General features: G+C 39.5%; 1 long non-coding RNA gene across 1 annotated transcript in view; it reads right to left on the reverse strand.

Moving 5' to 3' along the window:
• Positions 1 to 18,602: 18,602 nt before the first annotated feature.
• LOC103458763 (uncharacterized) overlaps positions 18,603 to 20,417 on the reverse strand; it is a 12,332-nt gene continuing 10,517 nt past the window's right edge. Inside the window, exons 2-3 of the long non-coding RNA XR_532617.2 lie at positions 18,935 to 19,009; positions 18,603 to 18,798 (exon numbers count right to left, since the gene is read on the reverse strand). This is a non-coding gene — a long non-coding RNA (uncharacterized LOC103458763). The remainder of the gene's footprint in view (positions 18,799 to 18,934; positions 19,010 to 20,417) is intronic.

A 20,417-nucleotide genomic window follows, 5' to 3' on the forward strand; every position in this document is an offset into this window, starting at 1 on the left:
TGTAAGGACCTGTTGGTTGATACAAAACAACAAACAGAAGTGGTTTTAGTGCAATTTTGATGAGGAAAAGTAAGGGTTAGATGTTTAAAAAAATTGTAGCTATTTATAGGTCTGGGCTTAATATTAAATCTGGATGAAAAGTGATTGCTACTCCTCCACCTTACCCCTATTGTTCAATAAATGTGAACATTTGAATAATTAGAAGGAATTCACTCATATATGCTAATGTAATCCTCTGGCTGCAGCCATGTTACCGTGAAATAAAACAAATCTGGATAAATCGGATTATCAGATTTATCCAGTCATTAACTAATAATTTTGTTTTATTTTTCCATTCTGCCAGCATCATATTTTTCTTTTGGATTTTCATTATTTGTTTGTTTAAGCTTAATCTTTAATCCATTTGACTTTGGCTATGGGTAAGACACTGACTCAATGGGGTAATGGGTGAGTAACTAAGTTACTGAGAAGTGTGCTATGACTCTGGATTGTTAGTGCATTGGAGGACTGATAAATTCAGGCAAATTCCATAAAAGAGGAGCTGCTTTGTCCAAATTGGGATGGATGCTCTGTCTTTGGATCAGACCAGGTTTTCCCGGAAATGCTTAACAATTATCAATGAATCCACAAAGGCAACCAGCTGTTGAATGGCAGCATGCAGCTTTATATGTCATCACTGGTCCAATCAAGAAGAGGACTATAGAAAATGCTCTAGTCTGACGTTTTTTCAAACACATGGTGCAAACAAGGGGGAAAAAAACATTTTCAAAGTTTAATATAAACTAAAGCTACTGCATCTGTGGATACTGTACTTCTTATTTTTTTTAAAGAGGACAAAAAAGTCCAGGCAGTGGTATTCACACGCAGGTTGTGCTTTTCCTCTGAGGGAGCCCTATTTTGCTCAGAGGAAAGCCTTTGATGCTCCTTTTGCTCTCTGTTGTTGTGCCAGAGCAGAATAATTGCACTGCTTTTTGTGCGCTTCCCTCACCTTCTACCCCTAAGCAGGCCAAAGGCAACTGATTCCGTCTGAGAGTACAAAATTGAGAGAGACGTCTTTTCATCCCATTGCTTTTAACTAAATTCCCTTTTTTGCTGTTGTTTTGTTTCTTTTTGCGTTTTTATTTTTTTTCTTGTAGAATAATTGACAAAATCAACAACCTGCAGACGAACATCATTTTAGTTGTGATACAGCCAGAACAGGCTGGAAGTAGAGCTTTCTTTATTTAAAAAAATAGCTGTGAAATACAATGCTGTGAAAACAGTATTTTCCCTATTACAGTTTTCTTCTGCTTCAGACCATCAGGCAAATTTTGATATCACCCAAGAGATAACCTAAGTAAACACTAAAAAAAAAAAAATGTTTCCAAGTGTAGATTTTTAGCTAGATGCCAGTTTTGGTTAAGAATTTCCACTTGTGACCTTTCTAAAATTCATTTATTAAATCCAATTATTATTTTTTTATCTCTTTGAAGTTAATACATTGTTTCCCTAACAAAATCTAATAGCATATTCCTTTTTCCACAATGAACATCTCACATGTAGTTTACCTTGATACAGTATTTCAGGTGAACCAAAGTACATTTGATTCATCACGATGAAAGCAAAACAACTGCAAATAAATTTGTTATTTTACCTCGCTTACAGATTTATTTCGATGCAATGAATGATATAGTTTTCAAAATGTTACTTCAACATATCAGTTTGAAAAATATCCCTGTCCCAAGAAGAAAGCAGGACACATCCCCCTGGGTCTGGTTGTCCTTCAGTTTTCTGAACTCGTTAATATATCATCTATGTCTTCCGATTCTTGAGTCATGCTTTATATTACAGCCCCTTTTCCCACAGGTAACATCCATTAAAGCCCAAGCCTAAAATATTTGACTAATGCAAATTGTGTCACTTATCACTTTTAATCTATCTAGTTTATTACCAAGACAAATAAAGAGGTGTGTTGTTCACACTTTTATTTGTGGCAGCATTTTCTGCTGACGTAAAGGAACGTTTTATGTCTACATTGTTTGCGGGATGGGGATAAAAAGTGTTGATGGATAGCTCAGCAGAGACACAGCCAGCAGACGTGAATATGAGACGCATAAATATGAAGGCAAGGCAGCGGGAATCAAATGACACCCTTGGCCTTTCCTTAAAGGAGCATGTACATACGACAGGTGATTTACACAGAGACGCAAGCTAATTTTTGCCACACAAGGACACAAAAACTTTGGTGTAATGAGAAACAAAGGCCTGAAATCACAAGACGATAAATTGAGTGTCAGAACACGCCGGCCAAGGTTGCAGGCTGAGTGGCCGGAATACAAACTCACGAACGTGGTAGCAGTGCCTTCACAAAAACGACAAAGCAAGTAAATAGTTTCTGGTGCATCGTGCATTCTACATAATCGAGCTCTTCGAGTATTTGTAGAAAGAAATATAATTACATAAATAAAACACAGTAACAAAAACTTAAAAAATTTCCCCCTTCAATATGAATACAAAGGTGTTTTTTGGTTCAATTAAACTTGTATTAAAGTGTGAGGATTTCATAAACAGCAAGCCTGTAAAACACTAACAAAACTTGGTCAATGACTGCAAGGCTCGCATAAATCTGTTTGTTGTTTTTCACATTGCAACCTCACATTTTCTTGTATTCGTTTGGGTTTCCATGTGTTTTCTACCTGAGTTGTGGATCTCCACAGAGATACCTTGGTCCTCCTGGCAGATTTTCTGATTACTGCTCTCGTTGTCAGGTTTGTAACGTTAAGTTATTGGTCATGTTAGGTTTAGGGAAAAGGAGAGAGGGTTAGAGCTGGATTTAGGCAATAGAGCATAAAAGTAAAAATTTTCTAACTCCATAGGGCACTGGAAGGGTGGGACCCTGAGAACAATGTCTACAGCCAGATAATTCTCATTTTTCCAGTCCAGTAGCTGGAACAAGCCAAAACTAGCAATGTGCAACATTAACACCTTTACCAAATAACTGTTCATAAAGACAACATAGAAAGGCAATATGTTTTACATAGTTATATATATCCAGATTAAATTGCTTGCCAGTAAAAGTCTTATCAAGTGTCAGTGATTTGGTAACCTACTTGTGGATTATTCTTCAAAAGTCACTCTCCTATCTGTCTGGTTGTCTTAACATCCATTAAATGTTTCATCATGTTACCCAACCTTTTCTATTAGATGCCAAACCCAAAATGCTGGGTCAAACCCAGCAACCGACATGGTTGTGCTCAAACAACTCTTGGTTGTATCACTCCATATTTTACTTAGGAATTGATTCGTGAAACAATCTAAATTGGGTGTTGTTGTTTTTTGTTTTGTTTTTTTTTTAGTATATGGATCATTATTATTTCGTCCACCAGACTGGAGCATAATATTTTTGCATAATCCAGAACCTGAGTTAAATCACAGCAGGAGTGGATTGTTTCTTTGGCTTTGTGCAAGGTGGGCCTTTATGCTACTTAGCCATGCTATGTGCTGATGACTGGTATCTAATTTAAGAAAACATCAGGAACTGTTGAAGGCAAGAACCTTATATGATGAGTCAAAATCAATCTACAAGTTGCATTTTGAGTAACTAACCATGTTTGAATGGTCTGGCAATTTAAAATTATTCTTCAAAGAAGCCACAAGCACAAATCAGGCAGCAAAGAAGTCACGCTTTTCAATCCCTTGCTCTGAGACATCTGGTTGTTCAATTTCTTCTCTTATTCAGACTGCTTATCGTGAATTAAGAAAATGTCACAGAAAAGAAACGGCTCCTTAACTTTGTCCTCTAAAGTGTGACGGGCAGGATAAAAAACTTCCTTTAACCATAGATGAAGCTGAATGAGCACTGATGACAGCCAAATGTTATCCTGAAGGAGTGATATATTTGCACTCAAGTGAGTGATGGCTCAATGCAGCGCTGAGTATTCTTAACTCTACTTCACTCTGGTGTTTTCTCCATCAGGGGCTCATTTTCCAAAGAACTATCAGCATAATGATACCTCTTTAGGGCCCAACCACATCCAAATCAGTTAGTAAACAACCCAAACGGGGATCTGTACACATTTTTACAGACAATTAACTGTTATCATGAGGGCCCAAATGGATTAGTAGGCTCATTAATGTCTGAGGCTAATCGGTCCTTGATTGCAAACGTGAGAGAATGTGAAATAAGATTGTGGTTTGATCCAAATTGTGTTTGATCATGCCATCGTCCTTAACAGCAGCCCCAGCCTGCAAACTGTAACTGAGGGGAGATTTTTTTTCTTGCTCTTTCTAGATTACCCAATGAAAATCTGGCTTGTATTTCTGTTTCAGTTGGCTTATAAACAAAAGAAAAGCAATAAACCGGATGAAAAATGCTTTGCCTCATAAGCTGCTGCTGTTACGTGAAAGCCATAAGATAATTTACTGGTAGTCTAACTTTTGTTGGGTGTTCAGAATGTATTTGCAAGGAAAGCGCCTGATCGCTTAGAGAAGAATTATTAAAGTGACACTGAATGAACGCTGCTTTCATTTATTTTGCAGTTCTGATTTGATCGACAGCTCTTGTATTTGGCACCAGCTTAGTAATGGAAGTTGCAATTTTTCATATTTAATAACAGTTAAAAGATAGATGATGATATATGAGAGCTTAGAAGAACAGAGGCAATGTTGTTTTTTGTTGTTGTTGGATGTTGGTTCCAATTTTGTAGTTGGTTACAATTTGGTAAGTTACAATTTTGTTACCAACTACTGGGATTCCAAAACACCTGTCAAATTCAGAATTATTCCATAATTCTTGCTGAGAGTTGACTTATTTTGTATCTATAGTGTAATAGATCATTACAAAAACGTGAGAAGTGAAGACAGATGCCTCTACCAGTTTGTAGCTAGAGAAATGTTTCAAAAAGATAGGATTGGGTCACAGGTGTGTAGTTTTTGATCCTCTTCAGTAATCAATCCATCCTGCCATCCTGCTGCAAGTTAAACCTAATGGATGCCCCAGAAGAGCATTTATTCCAGTATCTGACCTCTTCTTGTTCAACGATTCCCGTGTATTTAGTTTGATCCATCTTCCCAACAACTATGACTAGCTTCCTTGTTCCTGCCGAAGAAAATTATTTCCCACAGCATGATTCTTCCACCACTGTGTCTCCCAGTGGACATGGCGCAGTCTGAGGAATGTGCAGTGTCAGTTCAAAGCTTTTGCAAGACACTGTAGGTGGAGTTGTGCAGCTCTAAGCACTAAGAAAAGCTAACACCAACATGGTGCACAATATAATTTTTTTTTAAATCTATCTGTAGCATGTTTGTATTATGATTATTTAAACAGGAATCACTTTGTTGCCCAGTAAAAGGAGAAAACTGCTTTAGAACTTGGATTGCATGGGTTTGCGTGATGCAATTTTTTTTCAGGCAGAATTCAGCAGCCACAAAATAAACTGAAATCGTTTGAAACTTGTTTCATTCCCTACCGATGAGAGATGCAACTTAAGATGCAAAGGTAGTGTAACATCTGGATATTTTTTTCTGTTTAATATGGAAGATGCGAGAAAGCACATGATCACTAAAACTATTTCTGCATGACCAGAATCTGAGGGAATGAGTCATATTGTCAGAAATCCAGTAGAAGCAAAATAAATATGCTGTAAAAAGGATTGGTGGGGTTGAGGGGAAAAAAAATAGTCATGCTCTAATGGACTGGTAGATTTCATCAAAGTTTCTATCTGCTTGTATAAAAATAAATAAAGTATTTTTTAGGAGTCTAATGGCGAATCTGAGCATTAACCAGGACTTTAAAAATAAATCTAAAAGAAATCACTCCTTTCTCATCCATGCACTGCAGTACAAATGGGAACTTTCCATCACCCAAGCCAGTCAACCATCCCTTACAGTCTGAGTACAAATTGATTTGATTGTCCTTCCCTTTTTCTAGCCTCATAGAGTGAAATCAGGGCTTTAGTGGTTGAAGCTTGTGAAGTTCGAGCCAAAAGGATGTGGTATATTATGGCGTGCCACCATTCCTCTAATTACCAAGGAGCCAAAGCAAACTGCGCACACTGCTTTCACCTGACCCTGCTGTCTAAAACAGCTCTTCATATGTGTTTACAAAGATATTCTACTCTCAGAAACCCAAACTCTTTGGATATATGGCTTACTTGTAGTTTTATCCAAATCCAAATGGAATATATCCTCAAAAGAAACCACACATCTTCCAGTCTGTTGAGCTCTTTAAGATTTAAAAAAATATGAACACTTTTAGAAAGTCTGCAAAAAAAAAAAAAGTTTATCTAAAGATTGAAAAAAAAAACTTTATCAAAGCTTCACCCTACATGGATGCCACTGGAAAATACAAACAGAGGCAAGTGTTGGGAAAATAGTTTATAATTTGCAAATTGTCTGGTGGGATTCGGTGATTAGCTCGTCTGCTCTCTGATATACAATCCCCCCGACAGTTTCCCTTTCAGACGACAAACACAATCCTAATCCAGGAAATGGCATGCAATCAGAATATTGAAGCTGACATCAGAGGTAGCCACAGAGGCGATTCCCACACACCCCTCCCAGAGCTTCAAAGATCTTCCTGGGCCTGTTATGGGTTTCCCTCGTGATGAAGTGTGACACTCCACAAACACAAAAGCCCCAGCCCTCTCGTGGGTCTGCTTTGCTTTTCTTGGACCGCTTAAGTCCGACCAATGCCAAAGCAACTTGGTGGTTGTCAGAGTGGGCCAGTATCTTTGTGTGTGTATGTGTGTATACATGTGGTTTTTGTGTTGATTGAGGGTAGATAGCTTGTCAAGGTCAGGTGGCCCTGACTGGTTGAGATGGCTGCCTGTGTGCTTCCACTTCAGCATGATGTCATGAGGACCGATAATTAAAGCTACCACCTAGTTGTTACTGGGAGTTTTTTTTTTTTTTCTTGCTTTGGTTAATTTATTTAAATAATTGTTATAGAGAAACTATTTGAATACATCCTTGGGAAAAAAAACAACCAGCAGGATGCCCCATTTTCTTCATTGCCCTTTGCCTTCCTTCTGCTCCCATATTTTCTGTCACTGACTCAAATACTAAGACGTCACCATTGCTGGAGAGCTGGCCACAGCTGAGCCACACCGGCGAACCCTCTGCCAGAACACAGAGAGCTTAGGTCTGCCATTTGTCATGTGGTTTTGAGTTGGGGATATTTATCTAACTCGCCGTCCAATGTCAACACAGGCTCTAAATACCCTCACTGCTGCACGGAGTGGGCTTCCGCAGGGAGGATAAGGATTAATGTTTAGTTGGAGATGAAATAAAAGGAGAAGGGGAAGAAGAAAAAGGACAGAGTCAGGACGAGTGTTGAGAAGAGTGATAGATCAAAGAAGGTAAGTAATATATAGATGGGAGAATGAGCTAAAGAAAAAAATAATTTGGTTCCAGTTTAGATCCATCTCACTTATTGGAGTACAAAATAGCAAAAAAGTAAAAACAGATCCTCTCTTATTTAAAATACTCTGCAGTTCCTGACTAAAGTTTTTGTGTCATCAAACTGTTTCTCATTGCATCACAAACTTCATTAGGTTTCATCTTCTTGTTATGAAATGGGTCAACATAAACTAGTAATTCTGAAGTAAAACGATAAGGCCACTTAGAAACAAAACAACTCTTGACATATGTTAATCTGAAAAGTGTGGCAAGCATTTGTATCCGTCTCCCCTGATGTCACTTTGTAGAACTTTTTCGCAAATATAGTTGCAGTTCTTGTCTCTGCCAGCTTTGTTAATTGAACATTAATTTTCAAGTCTTGCCAAAGATTTCCTTCTTTGAATTTAGGTTTTGACTTTGAACTAACCATTCTAACACAAGAATATGCTCTGACCTAAACCGCTAAATGAATTTCTTGTTGTAGGTTTACTGTTATTCAAAACAGGTGAACCTTCACCCAAGTCCCAAGAATTCTGCCAGCTTCCTTGTCCGTGTCCAGGAAAAAACATGCATGATGCTGTGTCACCACCAGTTTTCACACATAGAGTGGGATTTCTATTCTTGAAAAATGTTACCAATATATGCTTTTCCCCTCGACTTCACAATCAAGCACTACTTTATGTTGGTCAACAACATAAATCCCAAGAAAATACATAAAAATTCCATGTAACATGGATAAAAAAAATATGTCAAGGGATAAAAATACGTTTTCAAGAACCCGTATTTTCACTGCTTTCTTGCTCTTCCAAGCCTGAGTGTGTATACTTTCGAGCTGTGACAGGTTGCGTGTGAAAGATAGCCTCCAATCATTCCAAGCCATTCCTGAAGCTGTGACTAACCATAAATAACAAACAAAATCCAAGGTCTACCACCACCATCAAAACATGCATCCGGAGATGAGAAACTGTCACCAAGATGGGAGATGACCTCATGTTTATAGCCTAAAACTTGTTGCTGCTGAACGATTGATTGTCACCCATTCTGGAATCAACCAGCCCCCGCTCCCCAACAACCGTTCTCCCACCCAGTGGGCCCCCCACTCCACACCACTACTACCATGACCCACCGTCTCAGCAGGAGCAAGATGAATTCTAGCAGCGATTGTGCCAAGGGATACACATCAGTGTCCCGCTCCTTTTCTTTTACGAGGAGAATTCCACATACTGGGCTTAATATTCCTGGTAACTGGAGTCTAGTGATTAAAGTGTATTAAAAAAAAACGAACCACTAAAAGGTTGTGATTTACTGAGCTGTCACCTCAGTTCAGACAGGGCAACAAGTTCAAGCCCCCACAGGAGGGTTGTAATGAAAATGAAACAAGGGAAGCTACAGTGGAGAGGTTGGATGGCTGGAAGGGTAGAAGGTAGGAGGTGTCGGTAGGAGGCATGGGGTCATTTGGAGGGTACAATAATCGCGATGCCTCAACTTTTATGCTGTTCTGTATACGGTGCCATGCAAAAGTATTCACTCTTTAAGATATTAAGACAAAACAATAACTTTTATGTATTGTATTTAATCTATTTTCTGATTTATGTGAAGTGAGAGTGAAAGCTACTGACATTTGTCAGAGTACATTAGCAAGCAAACGGGTCGCTGAAGACCGAGGAACATAACAGAAAGGTCAGGAGTAAAGTTGTGGACATATCTTAAGCAGAGTTAACTTATAAAACTAATTCAGGGTTTGAAAATCTAAAAAAGTGTTATGTTAATCCATCTTCAAAAAAATGCTACAATACAAAAAAACTGTAATAATACTATACCAACACTACAAAAAGTCTTTCCGAAGTAAATCTAAGAGAAGTCAAAACTAAACTCGTGACACTTCCCTAACCTTGTCCCGACCTCATATATACCCTGACCCGACCCTTTCAACCCTTACAGGATTCATCTGTTGGCTGGACCCTTGTCTCTCATCTGTGGGAGTGACGTGCGATACCTTCAAGTACTAGCCAGCTACAAAAGACATATCCTGGTCTGTTGTGCTTAATAGCTGTCTNCCCCCTTCCCCAAGCCTCCACCACCCTGACCTCTGCACCACACCCAATCTCAGCCTTGGTGCTGACCCTTGGCTAACCTCTCTTGCTCAAGGTTCAGGGTCAGGGCAGCGGACTTGGAGCCAATTGGGTGACTGCCCAGAGGAATGATGCAGCCAAGAGACGTAAGAGATCCAGGAACCCCTCTGATCTTCCTGAGAGTTTCCAAAGAGGGAAAGGCTCGAGTGTGTTTACAACATCTTAAATTTAGGGAGGGAAGGAGTGCCACACGGGATTATACAGAGCATGAGGAAAGAGCGATGCAGTGTATAAATAAGTGTCAGGTCAGAAAATGTATGACCTTTTCACAGCAGATAGAACAATGATGTACACATTTAGTTCGGCAAAAGTTCTTCAGTGCAGACAGTAAATTGCATTTTTTATAGCATTGGCACACTTATGGTTGGTCTAATCTCATTTTATTGTTTGTTAGATCCAAACAAATAGAAATGATCACAGTGATGAACGCAGAAATGACTTTCCTTAAAACTAACAGCCAGTTTGAGGAGATTCATTTTGACAAAGAAATGAAGAACGACTAAATAAAGAGAGAGCTTACAGAAGGAAAAGTGAAAATGCTAAAAGGAATGTCTTACATCAGAGTGTAAGTTGTTCTAAGAATTATAACGTCGGCGGTGTCCATAGAAAAGCCACTTTCTTCCCCTAAAGAAAGTTCATTTCGGCTTTGAGAACAGTTCCTGGATGTGTTTCTGCTGCAGAACAAGGAGAACACGAACACTCACACGTTTAGCATCCCTTAGTCCTGCTTATGTGTGATTCTTAGACATGATCAATTTATGTCTGTACTTCTTGTCCTTCCTGTTCAGCTGTTCTTTCTTTGTGGCCTACTTATTCTCCAAGCAACAATGCTTGCACAGTGGGCCAAAATATAGCGCTTTGCCAAAGCACTCGTCCCCTATGAACTTTTTAAATTTTTTTTTAACTTCAACTTTAGTGTGTTTTAGGATTTGATGTGATAGATCAAAAAAACAATGTTGTTTGAAGTGAAAGGAACATTTTGCATTATTTCAGAAAAATGTAAAATGCTTGGCATCAGTTTGTAATACGCCGTCTTACTTTGATACATCTAAATAAAATCCAGTGCATCCCTTTCATATGTCACGCAATTAAGTGTACTGTGCCTTGCAAAAACTTTCATACATCTGGAAGTGACACAGATAAGGTCCAGAGACCCGCCATTATATGACACTATTAAAATATACAGAACTTATCATTTATCCCACTTTTAATCAAGCTTGACACTTATTTGCATATGAAAATGACAAATATCAGAATAAGTGAAGAAAAACTTTCAATTTGAAATGTTGGTAGGCATTTCTTTGCTTTGGTTATGTCTTTAAACATCAATATACTTTGGATTGTATTGATTAAACCAAGACAAAGTATTGCACTAAATGAACAAGATTACATTTTTTTCTGAACAAAGATTTTAAATTGTTGCACATATTTGTATTCTGATCCCACTGAATAAAATCTAATACAACCAACAGAGTTCATTTAAGGTGAATTTAAGAAAAAAGAAAATGAACATGGAAGCCATCTAAGAAGCTGCTTTTCTAAAATTAGATCTTTGGAATAACAGACTCCAGCTGCTTATGGCCATCTGATGGCTCCAGTTTTCACTTCATATAACTTGCTAACTTTTACTGCTTGGTGTCCTCCACTTAGGCTGTGTCACTAAGTCATAAGACTGCTGGTCCCGACTGATATATGGGTCCACAAGATGATGTCAGCGAAAAACACTTTCAATAATTGCTATGATTAATACTCCCAACCTTCCATCACCTTCCCTTCTTCATTTGGCTACATATCTTCACCAAGGTTCATCTATCAGTCTGCTCCCAATTTGCTCAAACTCTCTGAGTGATGCATGGCATACTGCAGATCCTGCTTTCCAATGCACTCCATTTACATCCATTCAGATTATGAGTTGATGAGCCTCTGGAGCATTAAAAAATGCTCTGAGTCAAGGAGGTTGTTGAAGGAGTGGAAACAATGTAATTCCTATTTAATTGAGTCAAAAACTCTTTGAAATTTATTATCCTACAGTTTCAATTAAAGCCTTTTCAAATAAATGCATTTCAAATAAAGTCCTGTTCATCTCTAATAACCTAGCTGTTGTAGCTAACTGTATATATAATAATTACCAATATTTTATTTTAAACCCTCAGGTTCTTTTTGAAAAATGCGTTTCTTTAGTAGCTTTGCATGTTCCAAATGTGCGGCCGAGTAAGAAAAACATACAAAAAAACAAGTCTTTACTGGGAAAATGAATAGTATCTTTAGACAGTGATGGTAAATGTAACAAATTGATAGGAGTCAATTAAGCATCTATTATTAACCTATGGTTCATTATCAATTATCTGTCCCATTAACTCTGCAAAACTGTACGCAGTATGTGTTTAACACTAGCATGGCTCATATCTATTCAGACTTATAAAAAAACGAGAGACAGAAATGATTACTTTTAATGTCCATTCAGTTTAATTAGATTAAATTAAATAGTTAAGATCATTTATGTCTCCGTTACGGGACTCCTGGATGATTTACAGTAATAATAAGGTACTCTTATATAGATTAGTCATAAATTCTCTCTTGTTCCACAAAATTAAATGCAAGTCGCAAAGATGTTTCTTTTTTCCTGTAGAGATTAAAATTTAAAGATGATATTACTGTCCACTTCAGAACACTCACAGTAAATCTATTTAAAGGCTTTGTTAAACTCAGACATTTCTCTTTTCTTTTTTTTTTTTTTTCAAAAATAGACTTCAACACTTGATGGAAAGAATCGCAGTAAAGCCAAAGTCACCATCCCAAAGGAATGATGCATATGATGCAGTTCCGCTTTATGTTCATCAGCGCACCTCTGTGCCTGTGGGAGGAAATGGTTTTTACTGCTGTACTGACTGAGCTCTATTTACACAAACTCCCTGAAAACACTTAAGACAGGATATTTAATTGTGAGAGGTCTTTTTTTTTTCCTGTTCCCCATTCCCACAGCTGGTTGTCACTGCGGCTTTAGATCTAAACATATGAAACAAACAACCTCGCAACATTATTTATATGGTGAAAAAAAAAATGATAAAGACCTGCAGGTTGCTAGAAATAGATCTGATAAGATGTGGTTTGATGCCATTGTTCTTTTCCACAATGAGCTGAATTAGTCATGTGTCATTTATTGTGCTGAAACACGCTGCATCAAGCAAATGAGAACAGGAAGCAGACTGGATTGTAAAGTATAAAACAGAGTCGAACGCAGTGACAGTCAGTGATTCTTGTTTAAAATAAATCCTTTTTGAAATTGAAGAAGAAAACGACCCGAGAGATTTCAAAAAGCTGTTTCTGTGGACACAAAGAGGCAGATCTGCCAACCCAGACATTGTCTCATCTGACCTCATTGACTGGACTATATTGTGTTTACTTCGTGGTATCTGGACAACCTCTTTGCTGCCAGGTCTCTTAGGCAACATCCTTCCCAGCTCTTCCCCGAGAGGTTTACGATTCGGAGGCACAAAGAGACAAGGAAGCACGAAAAGCCCGCAGCTCTCGAGAGGAACGTTTACAGTTCAAAAGATGCTAATTTTGAAATTGAAAGTCTGGTTTGAAAGTGCTGACAGTGCATTGTGGAAGAGGAGTCTGTTGCCTGCACGAAGTCAGGTTCACTGAGGTGTCATCCAGCTGTTTGCCTGATCCTATCCTGACTTCTTCTTTGATCCCGTACTGAGACCGACGTGTCCTTCTCTGTTTGTTCGCCGTAGCAGCCTTCCAATAGTGCTAGCAGATCTAATAGAAGTCACACAATTTGATTTAGAGACCATGTTGGCAGAGTTTTCCTGGCAATGAACAGGCTTCCAGCACGAACACCGCTTCCACCGGCATCTTTGTATGTCTTTCCACTACGGAAGCGAAACGGGAAACACTTGTAGGGTCCTCATGTTCCAAGACTCCAGGAACCTGAAGTTCTGAAACGTGGGGACAGGAAATGAGAGACAGAAGGGAAAACGGGGGGGAAAAAAGTGAAGGAATATACTTGGAGACAAAACAAATGAATGAGAAGTGTTGCCGAGTACAAAAAAAAAAAGAAAATCTCCTGACTGCCAACACAGAGCTGGACTGGACTGCATCGGTCAGCAAGCTTTTTGCTTTAGTGTTATAGAACCAAGATTTAATTTCTCTTCTTAGGCTTTAGATCACAGAAAAGCAGCAATCATTTACAAATAATATGTTGTGATTTAAAAAGAAAAATCTATTAAAGCACCTAATTACCAATGAATTCATTGTTTTAGCTAAACCCGCATCACGTCCACTGTCCCATCCTTCCTTCCCAAGTTTATAATAACTGAAATGGGTTTAGCTAAAAGTGGAACCCCAAATGAAAATTTCTACTAAAAATTGTCTACTAACTTGTCTAATCAGAGGATATTCCACTGAAGATTAAAAGAAAGAAATCTGGCATTACTTATCATAAACCAGCCAACTTCTATTATTATCTATGATCAAAAATCCCTCGGATTCCCTTAAATTACTCCAACTTTAGAGTAAGCCTTCACATCTTTTTCCTCTTCATGCACAAGCAGCATATTGCTCAGTGATTGTGTTCTCTGATTGTCCGTGTTTAATAGCAACCTCCATCTGCCAACGCTGTGTGTCTGCAGGCAAGCGGCCCGTGGCGCCCCGCATTAGACTCTCTTGGCGTGGGCCCCAGGCACATTCCGCTTCTGGAAGTGTGATTATTGAGGCCTGATTACAATGTCTGCGACCACGATAACAAACCGAGCCTCAATGAGCGGTTGGCAAGCTCTGTGCAAAACAAAAACGGCTGGTGGATTAATGACGCTTTAAACTCGCACAGGTTTTTTTTTTTTTTTTTTTTTCCTTTTTTGTTACTACTGATAATCTGAATCTGGGGTAATTTGCACCAATTGGTGGCATATGGTTTGGGTTTTACACTTCATGTCCAGCAACAGATATGAAATCTGTTAGACTGGCCGCACATATTTAGATCCATTCAGTGTAATTTAGAATGACTGGATAAATAAATGTGAAAAACTAAACAAAAAGGAGTGATTAAGAGACCATGATGACATGAAAGAAAAGATTAACAAAAAAAAAGGAAGAAAGAACCCAGCAACAGTTTTTCTCTGAATTAATTTTTGAGCATGTTTTGCAGGTTGTCATCATGGATCGGAAGCAGAGAACAGAGGGAATGGTGCTTAGTGTCTGACGCACACCTGAAAGCCCCCATGTTCTTCCTCTGTAAAAAAAAAAAAAAAAAGTGCCTGTGGTGGTCTCCAACTGCCCGCTAGTTTTTGAGGGGTACTCATTGCCTCGTCCCTGCCTTCAGGCAAAACTTCACCCCGTTGCTACTTCCTCTATTCTCTCTTCTTTTTTTCTTTTTCCTCTCCGCCTCTCCTCACTCATCACTTGCCTCCTGTGTTCAGACTACTCTCACTTCTTAGTTTCTCCATCTCCTCACCCCCTCAGGGCAGCAGGTTCAGCTAGAAGTATATTGTGGGGATCAGAGCTTATAACCTGTATTCTGGACAGGCGGGCCCACATGGGGCCACACCTTGCCTGAGGATAGGTCGATCCATGCTGGGGGCAAGAAAGGCACAGGAACTGGGGGGCTAAGGCCGGGGGCTAGGTCTTAAGTCAGGGCTGAGAGCTTGAACCGTGGCATGAGCGCGGGGGAAGCAGGGCGGATGCTTGGACGTCAGCTGTGTGAGCTTGAAGGCCAGGGCAGTGGAAAGGGGGGGAAGACGGGTGCTAAGAGCAGTGAGGGGCAAAGCAGCGGAGCCAAGGCGAGGGTAGAGGGTCAACATTCGTGACAGGGGTCTGCTCAGTCTGCCTGAAGCTCTACTGATCCATGGTGTAGTGGAGCTGACAGGTGAGAGAACAGCTCCACCCCTAATGATGGCAGCCAAGGTGAGGGTTAGGAGGAGATGGCGCGTACGTTGCGAGGTGGGTTTGATGGAGTAGAAGGATGGCGAGGTGAAAACGAGGCGCGAGTTGGACGGGGAGCTGTGGAGATTGATGCTTTAAAGCTCGTAGCCAGCTGTGTGTGTAAAGCTTTTGTTTACACTGGTGTTTCAAATCAGATCAACTCCGGGGGAAACCCTCTCACTGTTTCTGCTGTAAAGTCATTATTTGCTGAGCAAACAGCACATCATTATTTCTTGCGCCGTGAACTTTTTCCACATTTTATCACGTTACACCCTCAAACTTCAACGTGTTTTATGGGGATTTTTATGTGATAGACTAACACAAAGCACTGCATAGCTGTGGAGTGAAAAGTAAACGACGCACATTTTTCTGAGATCTGTTTTAGGAAGACATTTGCATGGATTTGCTTCCACTTTTAGACAGAAGCTCTTCAACAAAAAGTAGCCAAATGTGGACATTTTCTAGTATGATGAAAAGTACTAGTAGCTCCCTGAGAGCATTGCAGGCCAAGAAACCACCACCATTTAATCTTCCTGGAGTTTAGTTTAAATGAGTTTTTTGATGATCAAGACTATGAAGCCAGAATAACATTACTCTGGATTAGCTTCCAATTAAGCTGCTGTCCTCTCTCGCAGAGGTCCTTGCTCCATCATGTGTCCAAATGAAGATGTTGAAGTATTGATTTACGCAAAGAATTATAAACAACAATATCCGCTGATCTCCTTTTATTAATCTCAAGCTTATAAAATAAGTGATTCTTTAGTGGTTGATCTCATGGCCTCCAAAGCTGCAAAGAGAAAAGAAAGAAGTTTTATCATACCAGATACACAGTAAACATTACCCAGGATAAAAATAGTACCTCTTTACTGTGTCTCCTTTTTTTTTTTTTTTTTTTTTTTTAGCACAACTGCAGATGAAAGTACAGCCACAAGTTCGAATATCATGTTCAAAGTTCAGACCAAAATCAGGGTGAGAATCTATGGCAATACTTGAAAATTACAGTTTGAATCAGACAAGTCAAATGTACATAGACCGGACATAACTATCAGTCTTCAGATATCCAAGTACACAGGAAAATGTAGTGATGCAAAAGCATTGATTCAAGGACCCGAATGCATCCATGCAACAGTTCCCAAAGTTGTATTTGCAAAAAAATATTGCAAAAAATATTGTATAATTTTCCTCCCACCTCTCAATGATGTGTTGCTTTGCATCAGACTAGCACACCCAATCCCCCAAAATGCATATTTAAGATGAGGGTTATAATTTAACGAAAAAAAAAAAATGAAAAAAATCAACAAGTATGAATAGCTGTGCAAGGACTAAAAATAACGATTTAAGTAATACTGCACCCTAATGCGTGATGGCAGGCCGTGTGTCTCAGGAGCCACTGAGGCCTTAAAACTAAACTACTATGTCAGCTGGTTCAGAGAGCACAAGCTGAAGTAGTTGGTCAGAAGGGTTGCTGGACTGTGTTGTGCATTTGTGCATATATCCAGAATGTGTGACTAAATTAGATATGTATGTGTTTTGCAGAGCAAGGCCCTGCTGCAACGCTCCATCTGCTCGGCTGTCTGGATTGCCACAGCGTGCTCTGCCCCGATTCCATCACCTTTCATGGCTTTAGAGCCGGTGCTCAGATGGGGGGGAAGGAATGGTGGCGGTGGCGAGTGTACACAAAAAGTCACCCTGAATCTACCAGCTGATTAATCAAGGGTGATTCGGCAGCAAGCGGAGCCTGCCCGCTCCTTCCTGGCTAGTCCTTGTGTATTTATTTAGAGTAACCCGTGGCCAGTCACGCCTGACCTCAAACCATCAGGAGCAGCCACGGTTGCGCCCAAGCATAAACAAAAAAAATGCATAATGAAAGTAACAGGACAGAGGACGGGCTGGTGAGGAGGAGGGGAGTTGTTCATTCTTCTTCACCGAGATAGGGATCTTGAGCCGAGCAGCAGTGCTTCGTGGGGTCCAGACACTGAGCTGAAATGGCTGCCTGTGTCCTGGTGTTTACTTCTCAGCGGCCACGGGAAGGGAAATCATTGACCTCTGTCAAAGCAGCCGGGGTCCATCCATCTTCCAGGAAAATGTTTTTTTTTTTGTTTTTTTTTTTGCTAGGTATCAAATAGCTGGCAGTAAAGAGGGGGTCCAACAAAGTAACATATTTAGGGTGTTCATAGGTCCGTAGATATTTCACGTTTTGCCACAACCAACAATTTCTATGTATTTCACTGGGATTTTGTATGGACGACAAAGATAAAGCTGTGTGTAATCACAAATTAAAAAACTAAAATTATAGACGGTTTATAAATTTGGTTACAATTAAAAAATATATATTAAAAATGTGGTATGCGTTCGTTTTTTCTGGTGCCCCTAAATCTCCCAGTAGTTCTGTATATGTGACCTGCATGGAAGAGTGGGAAAAAGAAAGGCACGTTGGAACAAAAGCTAAATCTGGACAGTAAATATTTAGAAGATCTTTTCGCTCAGTGATACCAAAATGTCACTTTCTGGCATATACTCAACTCAGCCCACTATGGGTGGGTGGAGGGGCTTAACATCATAGCATGGGGATGTTGGTCTTCATCAGGAATCAGAGATAATTAAAAGAAAAATGGAGCAACATATGAGACAATCCTGGAAGAAAACCTGTTTAGAGGCTGAAAAGGCCTTAATACTGAGACCTTTCAAGATAAGGCGCTACACTTACACAACTGTACACAGATTTATATTTTAATGCACAATTTTAGTGTGGGTTGTTAGTTTACTACCAAAAAGAAATCTCTTTTTGGTTTGTTACTGTTTTCCTCGCTGAATTGATGTAGTGCTTGTTGGGTTTAGAGCTTCAAGTTTGATCAGTTTCATCATCTTAGCTGTGATGTAAGCAGAAAGCCAAGCAGGAGAACAGAAACAAACTGCAAAAAAGAAACCTCCACTGAGGATTATTGATCAAACATGAAGGTTAGGCCAGAAGTTGGAAAAAAGTTGTTTCTTAGCGGTCCCAGGTGGTTCACAAGGTTCGAATCTTTCTGCCTTTAAGCCCACAAAACACAGGAAAAAGCAAATAAAGCGGATAGCTGAAGAGGAAGGAAAGAACAAGTGAAAGTTGGAAAATAAGTATAACATTGACACCTTTAAATTTTGATTTAATCTCTTCAAAGTTATCTTAAAGGCACATTAGAAATCAGCTGTAAGGTCAGGTGGCAAGCGAGATGAAGCATGTTTACTAAGCTTGTTTGTCCCCCACATGTCCGCCTCAGCGCCTGCTCTTAGTAAATAATTTTCTTGGCAAGATATCGTTGTCCAGGAGAGGTGGAGTGGCATTTTAGGTGAGCAGGTGGAAGCAGGCATTGAACCACCTGGTGCCCTGGAAAACAACAACAAAAAAAAAACTAACAAAAAAATAGAAAGAAGAGACAGACATAGCACAGCCTCCCTGCACAGCTTGTTGGGTTCTGACCCACCGCAACCCTCATGCTCCACAAAAACCCACCCACACTCACATCTCCCTGCCGTCACATTCAGATCAGCGGCGCAGCACCTGCCTGACTGACACAGGAGGGGGGGAGTTCTGCCTCCTGTTGAGGCAAATAGAGTATGGGAGGGTAAAAGGAGAGCAGGAGGGAAGAAGCAAAGTGGTAAACAACAGCACCTTTTGTCCTGCCGCTGTCTGAATCTGGCGTCCTACAGTGTATGACAGTTAGAGATGCATGAGGTGCTTTCAGCAGGTTCTGACACAGATGTTGAGTCATCCCAGATGGTCATCACCTCCCCTGTTTGTGTTCCTCCTTCACTGTCTTTCTTTTTTTTTTCTTTTTTGCTTTCACTATTTCTTGTCAACAGGTTAGTCACTGTGGTGCAGCTTTAAATGAACAGTTAAGTTTGTTTTTTACAGTTTGTGACTAACCTACAGTATAACTCTTGTCACCTTTCTTCATTATAAATGTAGATTAGTTTGTCATAAAGGACTAATCTCAACCCCAATGTCAAAAACTTTACATTGATTTATGCAAAGATACTTTTACGAGCCTTTAAGCTAAACTGTCTTCAAAGTTGCATTGGGTGAAACAATTTTTGAGAATCAGAACATATCAAACATTTCTATTCAGAATAACTATCCAATGTAAAAGTAAAGCAGTGCAAAAAGCCGAACATTAAAGTGGTATAACAATTATCTCAATTAATACAAATAATTGTCTTGCTCCTATCTAATATATGTAAAAAAAAAACACAAAAAAAACATGTTTAAAAGATCCTGAACTGTGCCACAAATGAACATTGAACAGCTAAGTTGTTTGCTGTTCAAATCTATTTTCCAATTAACTATAGCAAAATCAAAAGCTGCGAAAAAATGGCACAAGGAGAATCTACTTGTTAAATATTTATAATCTCAAATGAATGAAAATCAAACACATAAGATGTCAGTAGACACATGTTGGGTTAAGTAACACAAACAGAATTAAATAGTAGCTTTATTCGAAAGGTAGATGTGAATTCTCAGCCTGATGGTTAACCAGCACATTAATCTAAGGCCTTGTCCGCATGAAGACAAACACGATAAACTTTAACGAGCAATTAAATAAAACACTGTTATATGCATGCCAGGCCAATCAGTGGCGCTGTAACACTGCCACAGAAAGACACAAAAAACACCAAACAACACTGAACAGCAAAATGTTTGTTACTTTATATATGTATATGTAGTGGTATAGAAATGCACCTAATTCCACACAGGTGGTTGTCAGGTGAGAAGTTCCGGTTGTTAGGGTGGGCGTGGTATATAAGGAGCTGCGGCGTTCATTCAGGATGTGTCGTCTTTGCTCTTCCACTGTGTGGCTTGCATCCTGTGGACTCTGGCAGCGGAAAGTAACAAAATCTCTGGCTGGCTGGTGCGTGCTACACTAAGATCCTGGTGGTAGGTGTTCTCTCTCCCTGCACTTCAGCTGATCTTGGCCAGAAAATCTAAATTGACTTGTGATTATAGGT

The sequence above is a fragment of the Poecilia reticulata genome, linkage group LG22 (assembly GCF_000633615.1).
Source record: "Poecilia reticulata strain Guanapo linkage group LG22, Guppy_female_1.0+MT, whole genome shotgun sequence".
NCBI classification, from domain to species: domain Eukaryota; kingdom Metazoa; phylum Chordata; class Actinopteri; order Cyprinodontiformes; family Poeciliidae; genus Poecilia; species Poecilia reticulata.